Raw genomic sequence first — 11,350 nt, forward strand, 5'->3', positions numbered from 1 at the left:
AGGGTGAAGGTTTCTGCTCCAGGTGGTACTGTCACTACTGTCCCAAGCTTCTTAACACAGCAAGATGATCCTGTCCCAAGGCTTTCAAAACTGTAGATTGTGTGTGGGGAACTGGTTGTTAATATACTGCAAATGTCTTTATAAATACCTGCCTCCATAGTATGTCAAATGGGAAAATGCTGACATTTCTCTGCAGGGATGAGCAGGACAGCTCACCATTATCATCACTTTTAGCTTTTTAACTAAAACTGCAGCTTCTTTTAAACTCCTACATGTTTATTCTTGTGTTTTATATGCCATTATCTGTTCATCTGTAAGTCAAAATAAATAAAACACTCTCTTTTCCTGAAGAGATTCCTGAATAAGTCTGGGATAGAGAGAAATATTTAAACCATTAATTCCAAAATAAAATTGTCTTCCAAAATATTAAATAATGATTTAGAGAAATAAGAATGAAAAGGAGCAAACCCTAGAAAAACCCAACAAAACTTGCTGTGTGTGTTTCTACCATGCAGTATGAAGCACAGTGAGTAAACAGAATATTTATAATTGTCTTTAAAAATTAAAGCAAAATTAAAGAAACCCACACCAAGTAATAAATAGCAGCCACTTCACTGATGTTTCTGAAGATGTTCTTTGGATGAGAGCTAGAAGCAGAGGCATACACTGAGAATGACCATTTCACTGGTGAGCGTGATGTTTATTTCAGAGCATCAGACAGAAAGAAACAGTATTTAAAAATAAGCAAATATTTTAGTCTGTAGTGGATCCTAAATTGATTATTGGGGATAATGTAATTAATAAATAGCAGTAGAGAATGATCCTTATGCCACAGGAGAACATTTTAAAATCATCTATTTACCAAAAATCTTTTAAAGGATTGGATTGACACAAATGGATGGTAAATCCCACTAATCCTGTCTGCAAAACATGTAGCTTCTTTCAAAGGAAGATGGAGTCTTGATGTTTATGTAGCCTAAGTTTTTTCTCTCCAGAAACACTGTTGAGCAAGAACTTTGATTATTCTTGCTGCTTTTGTGATCTTCTCTTCTTCCCTTTTCTTTCTTCACTTGTGTTGAGCTCTGAGTTTTGGGAGGCAAATAAACAAAAAAGTACATGTAAGAGTGCACGATGAGTTAGAAAAACTGGAGAATGTAGATGCAGAAGTTTGGAGAAGTGGCAGTCCATCTCAGCAGGACATACAAGATGAATCAGGCAGAAAGGGTTGGAAACATTAGCAACCTGAGAAAAAGCTACCTGTAATGTCAGAAATAAGGTTTCTGTGAAGAGACACTTGATTGTCTTAAGTGACTGGGAAGCTGCAGGATGTTTCATGCTGTGCAGGTCACTTGTTCAAGCCAGCACACAGATCAAGAGTATCTATAGATAATACTAACAGACTCAAACTGACACAGGCATTATATCTTGCCTATTTCAGAAAGCCATCATTCATCCTGTTAAACTATTTATTTCCAGTGATAATATTCTGAATAGGGAGATATTTGTGCTAACAGTTTCCTTATCTTACGAGCTACATATACATTACACGCCACCTTCATTGTATTTAGAAGACACCTAATTTATTTCCTAATTTAATTTGATCTAATTTATTTGACCTAATTTATTTGATCCTAGGAAGCTATAATTCAATCCAGGCACATTAGGAATTGCCTCCTCTTTCCACAAGCAGAGCTCCATGCGGAAACGCTGCAGGATACAGGGATATTTGCCATAACAATCACTGAAGAGTAATGAGCCCATAATCTTCAGAGACCATCCCTAGAAGGTTTGACACAGGTGTTGTGTTGTCTTACTATAGTAACATGGTACTACAGTTCAGGACTTCACTGTCATTATGAACTGAAGCACCTTTGTCATTCATACTGAATAATAGCCCTGTTTACTGTATGGCGAAGGTGTTAGAGTAAAATTATTAGCAACTGGAATTAAGAGCTTTTCAAATTCCTTTATTCACAGTACCTACAACAAAAAAAATTATGACACCTCTGAAGCTCTGAGCAGGACGACTCACCATTACCTTTGCATTTGACATACACTTTGAACCTTACATATTTATTTCTGTGGTTTGTATGGTATCATTTGGTGCGCTGATTGTGTTGATCCATCTCTCCTAACTATCACCAGAAAATAAGGACAGATAGATATAGAGGCAGAATAACACCAATGGGAGCAGGGAGACATGGATGTCCTGCACAGTTGCACATCCATTCTTAGAAAGCAATACAATGCAAAAACGTAGAGCCAGTTAGCACATTGACACCCAGATTGTACCACATCTTTTGGAGCATCTTTAGTCAAAGCAATCACAAAATTGTCTACAACTTCGTCTGCCAATTTTATCTTTTTCCCGTCCCAGAAGCGGCCTTGTGTTTCAAACACTGCTTTGCCCAAGTAAATGGTGAAAAGGGAGGCAAGTGGCACGTGTAAAAAAACTATTGAAATTTAAAATTTTGTAGTCATCAGAATAATAGTTTAGAACATTACTGGAAATACTCTAGAAGAAAAAGAAATTGAAATTGAAGTGAAAACAATTGTTGTGGTTGCAGCGAGTGAAAATTTCCTACTGAAAAATTTGGTACGTTGAGAAAACCGTGCACTTTCCAAAGTAGTAACTGTATTTTTATCTTTATCTGTTAGCTCCCTCTAATTAATGCCAGTGCTGTAATGGTTTGTGAAATCACCTTCAAGAGGACAGTGGCCCTCATTAAACCTCAGTGCTTTGTTCACAGAATCTGAAAATCTCACCAAAAAGGAAAAGGTTAATACTAGATTAGCAGAAGCACCAAGGTTTGATTGGTAATCTTAAGATTACTAGACATACGACATGAATTCTTACTAAGAGCTTCATTTTGTTTTAAGACAGTTTGAAATCTTTTTTTTTCTCTGTTTTGGCCTTTTGTTTTCATTTGTTACTAAGGATGTAGGAACAGTCTGCTGAAGGAAACTCTTTGGGAAACACTTATTGAACAAAATCAGCAAAAATATTCTGAGTATACAATAGTTTCTTCTCAATATTTGAAAATTATTAAACCCACTGAAAATAAACTATTTAAAAGAGTAACTAAATCCATAAAATCAACCAGATGGAATTTTCAGTTGTTTTTGTAAAATTCAGTAGAAAAATAGCCTAATAACAAATTTTGCAGACATGTATAATTTTTCCAGAATCTTAATTCACAAACAAAAATTTTTCTTCCTCACCTAAATTTTTCCAAAATATTTCAGCTTCATTGAATGAAGAAAGACTAGTAATGGACCAAGACTTTATAATGTGAATTGAAGCATATGACTATGATTTTCAAAAGGATTTTGACATTACTTCAAATTACCAACAGCTTCCGAAATGTGGCGCGTTTCCCCGAATAGATTTTTAAAAATTATACTTTGTTGATGGCAAAGGATACATTTAAGAAAGATTCCCTTTCTTCTAATGAAAAGCTTATTGATATTTTAAGGTACAATTCAATGCTACTGCACATTATTCAAAATGCCTCAAAAAAATTGAGGACCATTAGCACAGTCTTACTTTCCTTCATACATGCTTCCATACTACAGAGAGAAGAAAACAGACCAAAAAGTACACTGAAGTCTATTGGCTTACTCTGTTATGGCACAGTGTGTGTGCCAAAGTGCAGGACCTTTCATTTTTATATGTAAAGTGTGTTAATTTGTACAAAGCCCAGGGAAGGCTCTAGGAGCATTTGCAATGAGCTGACTGGCCTGAAGTCAAGACTCAAATCCAATGAGACATTAGTAATCAAAAAGGTATTTAAGAATGTTTTTGCGGTTACATTTTATACTTATAAGTATTTTGGAACAGTGGTGGCACATCATTTAATTTTAGAATTAAACATTTTTCCAGTAATTTATTAAAAAAACACCCACTGCCATTATTTTCCTTTTTACTAATTTATATTATTTTCAATTTTAAATTTTAATTACAGTAAAATTTGGTAATTGTAAAAAAACCCCATGTATTTCATGTCAGCACAAAAACCCACACATACATACACACATGCATGCAAATGTATAAGGACTATTTAAATTTTTCTGCTCCTTGTTGCAATCAGCATGTATTTAATGTAATGGCACATAAATGGTAAAGTATCCAGTTAATTTTTTTAAGTCAAATATGATTTATCAAGTATGTCGTATGAGCAAATATGTCTGCACATATGTGTTTCTACAAAATAAATACAACAACCTAGCAGTGATTTTTGTGGTCAGTAAACTGTATCAACCTGTGATTTGTATATAACTAAGTAAAGTGCTTGATTTCATAGAGGGCAAGAAGAGAACATTATGTTAAATAATTAATTAACAGGATAAAAGTGTAACAAAGATATCTGAATAATAGGGCAAAATTTCAAGGTCTCATTTGGAAATAAACTGTACTCATGCTTTTGCTGATTACATACTGATATAATTTCCAATACATTAGAGAATTTACTATGCCTTCAGGAGCTAGGAATGCATCAACTCATGGCATTTGGTTTTGAAAGTGTTTTAAATATTAGCAAGGAGACAATTTTCTTCCTGTCTGATGATGTCCTTTTGGCTCCAGTATCAAAGTCGTTACATATTTATTGTAACCATAAAGCCATATCAGAATGCCTTATCCTTCACAAATGCAAGTTAAACTTCATTTATGATTAAATTTGAATGAAAGGATATCACTAATTTCTAGCAAATTTGATGGACGTCTGTCTTTGTTGTGATGTCTACAGAAATTTAATCTCTTAACAATTGAATCACTCTACACAAAAATGCTAATATATGGGAGAGCTTCATGCAATGAAGAAGAAAAGCATATTCTCCTTTGCACAAAGCCCCTGAAGCAAGGTGTAGCCAGCTGATAAACTAAACTATGAGATTATTTTTCAAATGAGACAAACAGCCTTCAGGCTACCTTCTACCTAAAATACAGATTTTTAGGGTATTGTTCCACAGAGGCTCAACAGGGACCTGTTCAGCATGCATCTGGAGCAATGTCACACTCTGGTGCATGTGTATCCCCACAGATGTGCATACCAGCTCACAGGCTTTCCTAGCAATGAGTTTGGAAAATAATACCCTTTGAAACAGATACCTTTTGGGGAATAAGTGAGCTATGACACTGAAACCTCAAGAACCAGCTCCAGAAACAAGTAAACAAAAATTCTGAAAGCTGAGTCCCGTGCACCGGTGCATTGTGCCACTCCTGATGTGTATGGGATGCCAGGTATGAATCATTTCTCAGTCATCTGCAGTGCTCCTGGATGCTACCATTGCATTAACACTGGAGTGGGAAACACAAAGCCAGCTCTGGTCTGAACAGGGAGTTAGCTCATTAGGGCAGCTGTGAGCAACAATTTATGAAGTTTAAGGCCAGAGGGGACCATTAGATCATCTAGTTTGACCCTGTGTACATCACAGGCCATTGCATTTCATCTAGTTATGACTGTATCTTGCTCCATTAACTCTGGGTTTTTTATGTGTGCTTTCCCGTAAGGAGAGTAGTCTTAAAGCCAAGACAGGGAGAGGCTGATACTTGTCCCTCCCCTTAGAAGTGTTAGAATGCCTGGTCCCTCTTGGATCAAGTAAGGAAAGATACGTTCTCAATTTTCACCTAAATATATCGGACCTTTTTCCACATGCTGGATTGTTGTGTCTTCATGCACTATATCAAAGATCATTAAAGAGCATGTCTTCATAAAGCAGTGATAAGGTGTGATCAAAATATAAAGTGGTGATAAAAGATTGTAGCCTTAGCTGCTTGCTAGAGCTAATTTTTAGATAGAATACTATTAAACTAGAATAGGGCCTTACTCACCTATGCTAACTTACAGACAAGATATGGTTTAACTTTATAATAAGGATTCTAGCAGAAACGGAGGCCATGGAGTTGTGATAAGGAGCTCTGAGGGAGACCTTGAAGATTGATAAAGGGAGGCGCTGAGAGAAGGAGACAAGATAAAATCAGTTTTGAGGTGAATGGCCAGCACCAGCTCAGTATTCCTTGCAAAGTTGAGAAGGTCAGAGCTGAGGAAGATGCCTTACTTCACCCAAAAGACCCTGAGTGAAGACCCCCAAGGGGCGTTCCAAGGCAGAGTTATAGGAGTGGTATATGTTAATGATTTCCCCTCCCAGTTTTCAGGAATTTGCTGACACAGCTAATGCATATGTAACACAACTAATGTATATGTAACGTAACTAATGCATATGTAACATTGTATCTTGGTAAAAAAAGGCTAAACAAAGGCAATAGATGTGCATGTTTGGCGAGATTACTCCCCATGCACCCGGCCTGTAAATAAACATACCTGCTTTGATGCTTTTTGTGAGTTTTGGGGTTTGTTTCTGCAAGTCAGCAATGATTAGGTCTTGAGGATTATGGTGCATGGGACATGCATACCATAGTCAAGATGTAGCTGCACCTTAAATGCACCAGAAAAGAGGCGAATACAACAAGTAAGCTAGAGGTACTCTAACAGGGATAGCAAAATCTATCCTAATATCAAGGCAAACGCTCAGACTATGGCCTGTACTCATCTCCATCTTAGTACCGCCAAAAAGATTTCTGGACAACCCAAGCAAGAGAAATGAGGTTTCTGTTGAACCACTGAGGTTTTATACCTATTAGTATAAGCACTATTTGAAATAAATGAAAACTAACTCTAAAAAAGAAAAGGTATCATTGATTTGAAGATTGCAATCATCTCCTGTTTCTTTAAACCGTGATGTGTACCCAAGCCCATATGTACAGCGCAGATGATTAGACTCCCATCTTTCTTGCTGAAAATGAAAAGACTGCACACACAGACAGGGTACCAAACTAATTATCCAGAATACTTGTAGCCAAGATACAGTCTATGAAGATTAATGTTTGTATTTTCCCTTAGAAAGGAAGATAGTGACCTTAAATAAATTGTTCTGAATTGCAGTAATGGACAGTGAGAATAAATCACTTTCCTATTTAATTTTCAGCACTACTACATAATCTCCAGCTACCTAAGGAGATTTCACCACTGGTGGAATGGAGTAACTACCCCTATGTCTATTATTATTACGTCTATGTATTGAAGTTGGTCGTCCAAGTTGGACTACTGTGCACCTGTGGCATATGCTCTCTGAACCCAAGTTCTCCCCTTCCCCTGCACCAGCAGACATAGAAACTGAAGCAGGAGTAATTGAAAAGGCCTATATGCCTTCCCCATGTTGGTTTTTGACCCTTGGAGACACTGTAGTTGCTCTGATAGTGTGCAATAAAAGCTGCAAGAGGGGCAGTGGGCTGGAAGGATAATTCCCTCGAGAATGTGGCCCACATGCAGGCTACCCCATGCTGACTAATTTCCACCTGCCCCAGCAAAGCAGGTCAGACTCACAGAATCTGGCATGAACATAAGGAGGACAAAGCCACCATGTCCTTGAGTGCCAGTCAGCAAGAATGAAATTCTTCAATGTTTGCCCCCTATTAGTGATGGTTACTCCTTGATGGCTGTCTTTTCAGTGCATGAAGTTGCTATGCAAATACTGAAGGCAATAAGGCCTGAAACTGGCAGAGAAGTAAAAATAAGATTTAAAAAAAGAAAGAAAAAAGAAAAGAAAATGAAAACTAGTCTTGTAGTGACAAATAATCACAAGAATAAGTAGGAGCTATACTTTCAAAATGTATCTATAAACAAAGACCCCACATTCAATCATTTTTACGATTTGAAGTTTGTTTTTGCCCTTGTGCACACTAATAAGATATGACTGTACCTGAACCACCCTAATGTTAAGAATTTCCTGGCTACTGAAAAGCTGGTAAACATAGCTGTTATCATAACAGTCTCCTCAGCACCCAGGTAGGACAGTGAGCCTAGGCTGAGCAACAGTTTCCCCACCATACCTACCCAGAGAACATCTAGGAACAGCATGGACTACACATGTGGACAACCTGATACCGGGGCAGGAAATGCAAAAGACATGAGCCATGTCACCACACAATTCAGCAGGAGGCTACATCAGAGAAATCAGGATGCACTATTGTAACACTGAAACCAGATGCTGAAGCATGCATAAGGCAACACCTGCATATAATTTCATATACAGAGTGCAGACTGAAATAAAATGGTTTTGAACCCCATGTCCTTTTTGGAAAAGTGTTCCCTCCAACAGCTGGCTTTCAAATTGTAAGTTGCATTTAACATAGTTAAATAATCTATAGTTATTATACTATAGTTTTCTATAGTATAATAATCTATAGTTATTGGGCCATCCTACTGTTGCCCCAGAGTAGGGCCTCGATGAGTAGGAGTGGAAGAGTTGATGCTAACAATAATTTATAGATTTATTTTTGTCAGTACAGAGAGAAAAAAGAGAATGAGTTACACATTGCAGGTGAAACTGGGGCCATGATACAGTTACCTATAAGTTTAAATGGTTTTGGAATTGTTCTGTGTGGTTGTGGTTGGTTGACCTTGGCCGGATGCCAGGTGCCCACCCAGCCACTCTATCACTCCCCAGCCGTTCAGGGGAGACAAAGTGGAAGAACAACTCATGGGTTGGGATAAGGCAGTTTATTCAAAGCGAAAGCAAAGCTATGGAGGGGAAGCCGTATGAGAAGCAGCTGAGGTCACTTGTTCTGTTCATCCTGAAGAAGAGGAGACTGAAGGGAGACCTTATTGCAGTCTACAACTTCCTCATGAGGGGAAGGGGAGGGGTAGGCACTGATCACTGTGGTCACCTCTGTGGTGACCAGTGACAGAACCCAAGCCTGAAGTTGTGCCAGGGAAAGTTTAAGTTAGATGTTGGAGAAAGTTTCTTCACCCAGAGGGTGGTTGGATACTGGAACAGGCTTCTCAGGGAAGTGGTCACAGCACCAAGCCTGACAGAGTTCAAGAAGCATTTGGACAATGCTCTCAGGCACTTGCTGTGATTCTTAGGACTGGTCCTGTGCAGCACTAGGAACTGGACTGATGATCCTTGTGGGTCCCTTCCAGCTTGGCATGTTCTGTCATTCTGTGATTCTATGATACAATATTAGCCTTCCAGAATTCTGATTTAGGTAGCATCAGGTAAGTTTTAGGTTTGTATTATTCTCTCCTAATTATTTTCCTCTTCTTTACTTCAGAACAAATGAAGTAAAATAAGTGCTGCTTGTCTTTTTTTCACTCCTACCAAATGTCTAGGCTTTTAACCATAAAGTAACCTGTAAGTTCCTACTGAAAAAGCTATGTGTGCCTCAAATCAACCTCTTCCCTAGCAAGTTAGCAGGTAAACATCTCACGGATTCACAGGACAAAAGGGATTTATTTCTGTGTGCGTTGTCTAACCTAGGTGAGCAAACAAGCCTTCTAATGTTGGGTAGAGTGCACTCAATGGTCCATGATCAACTTCCTAGAAATGTTCCAGAGATTGTCTTAAAAACTTATTGTGTGGGAAAATTCAGTGGTACACTGTTTCACTGGTAACCACCCTTACTGGTGAAAAACATAATTGATTTTCTTTTTTTTTTTTTTCCTTCAAGTTCTACAGCTGGGTTTTGGTCTGCTTCTTTTCTGTTAGTAGAGTTATGAGTATTATCTTACAGTTGTACATAAAACACTGTGGTGTACTGGAACAAAAGAACTGAAAAACACCAGTAGTGGTGCATGTTTCTTCTGTAGGTAAATATGTCTCCCAGACCATCACCAGTATGAAGTAATCACATAATTTTATACAATTAATTCATTTGCATCTTCTCAGTTTCCAAAAGTAGATGTCCACTGCTCGGTTGAAATGGTGCATTCTCTTATAAAAAGCAAGAAGCTTGCTTTGATCTTTCTCTGCATGAGCTTAGTTGAGTCTAAACAGCCTTCCAACTAACTTGTCCAGCTTATAAATGGACAAAAAAGGTAAATCCTAAATGTTTTTAAAGATAAATAGACCAATATTTAAAAGCACTGAGAGCCCTTTCATTCAATAGGTTTCCAGAACATTGTACTATTTTCAATTATCCTGCTTTTCTCCAAGCCTAGAAACAACAAATGAATAACAGTTGTCACCTTCTATTGAAACCTACTTACAGAATGGTTGCTGCTCTTGCTTAATGGAAACTCTTTTAGAATTACTTCCCTTTCTTTCGGTTACCATGACAATATTTGGCCTAATCCCATGGGGTTTTTTCCACATCTAAGTACTCTTAGATGTAGGCAAGTGGAATTATCATTAAAACTAATCCTATTCAGATCTGATAATGAATGTCTTACCTGTGCTCTTGTTTCTAAGTGCTCCATTCTTGCTACCATTCCTTCAGGAAAGGTAATAGGGAAAATACAAATCCTTAGCTATCTTTGATTATAGTAAATTGTTCCCTGGGTGTACTAGGGTATGCATCACGTTGCTCTGGAAACACTTTTTTTGTGTTGATAATATTCTGCTGTCCTACAATGGGACAAAGTTACCCTGCCAGACTTAACCTTCTTTATGAATGTGTAAAGATCAGAAGATCTGCCCCCAAATTCATCTACATATCAAAAAATCTATCTAACCTATCTTGTGCTCACAAAAAAACCCAAAACAAACAAACACAAATAACACAATTTTTTTTAAAAGGAAAACTTCTAATCTGAAAGCACATTAATTTGTAAATATAAATGTTAACACATACATCTCTAGCTAGTCTACTCCTAAGCCCTCCCTCGCTCTCCTTCCCAAATCCATGTGGGCTGAATTGTAGGCCATTTAAAAATATGCTTCTTAAAACCTTGTGCAAGAGAGCAACTAATGAGGGAAAGAGGTACATGCACTGAGTGGGATATCTGTAGGAAACACATTCTTCTCAGTTTTCCTTTTGTATGCTAGCAAAAAAAAAAATCAATTATTATATTCAGGGGCACTTATACATGTGGAAATCACTGTTGTGAGTATCCAGACTAGCGACCTGTAATACAATCAATATAAGTGTATTAAAAAAATACGTATGTAAAGCTAACATGGTTTCTCTTCTGCTGGGGTTACAGGTTTGACTGTTAAAGGCCATAGCGTTAATCTGATGAATTTAGGCTTCTGTAAATTATTTGGTCTGATACCTCATGATATTTTAAAAAATTAGAACAATCTAAAATCAGCATGGCCTGCATTAATCATAGAATCATAGAATTGTTCAATCATAGAACAATATGGGTTTGAAGGGACTTTAAAGATCATGTAGTGCCAACCCCCCTGCTGTATGTAGCAATACCTTTCACTAGACCAGGTTGCTCAAATCCCCACCAGCCTGGCCTTAAACACTTACAGAGATGGGACATCTACAACTTCTCTGGGTACAGGTCCAGCACCTCACCACCCTCACAGCAGAGTTTTTGTCTGATATCTAATGTAAACC

The sequence above is a fragment of the Corapipo altera genome, unplaced genomic scaffold (genome assembly GCF_003945725.1).
Source record: "Corapipo altera isolate COAL_440 unplaced genomic scaffold, ASM394572v1 61411, whole genome shotgun sequence".
NCBI classification, from domain to species: Eukaryota; Metazoa; Chordata; class Aves; order Passeriformes; family Pipridae; genus Corapipo; species Corapipo altera.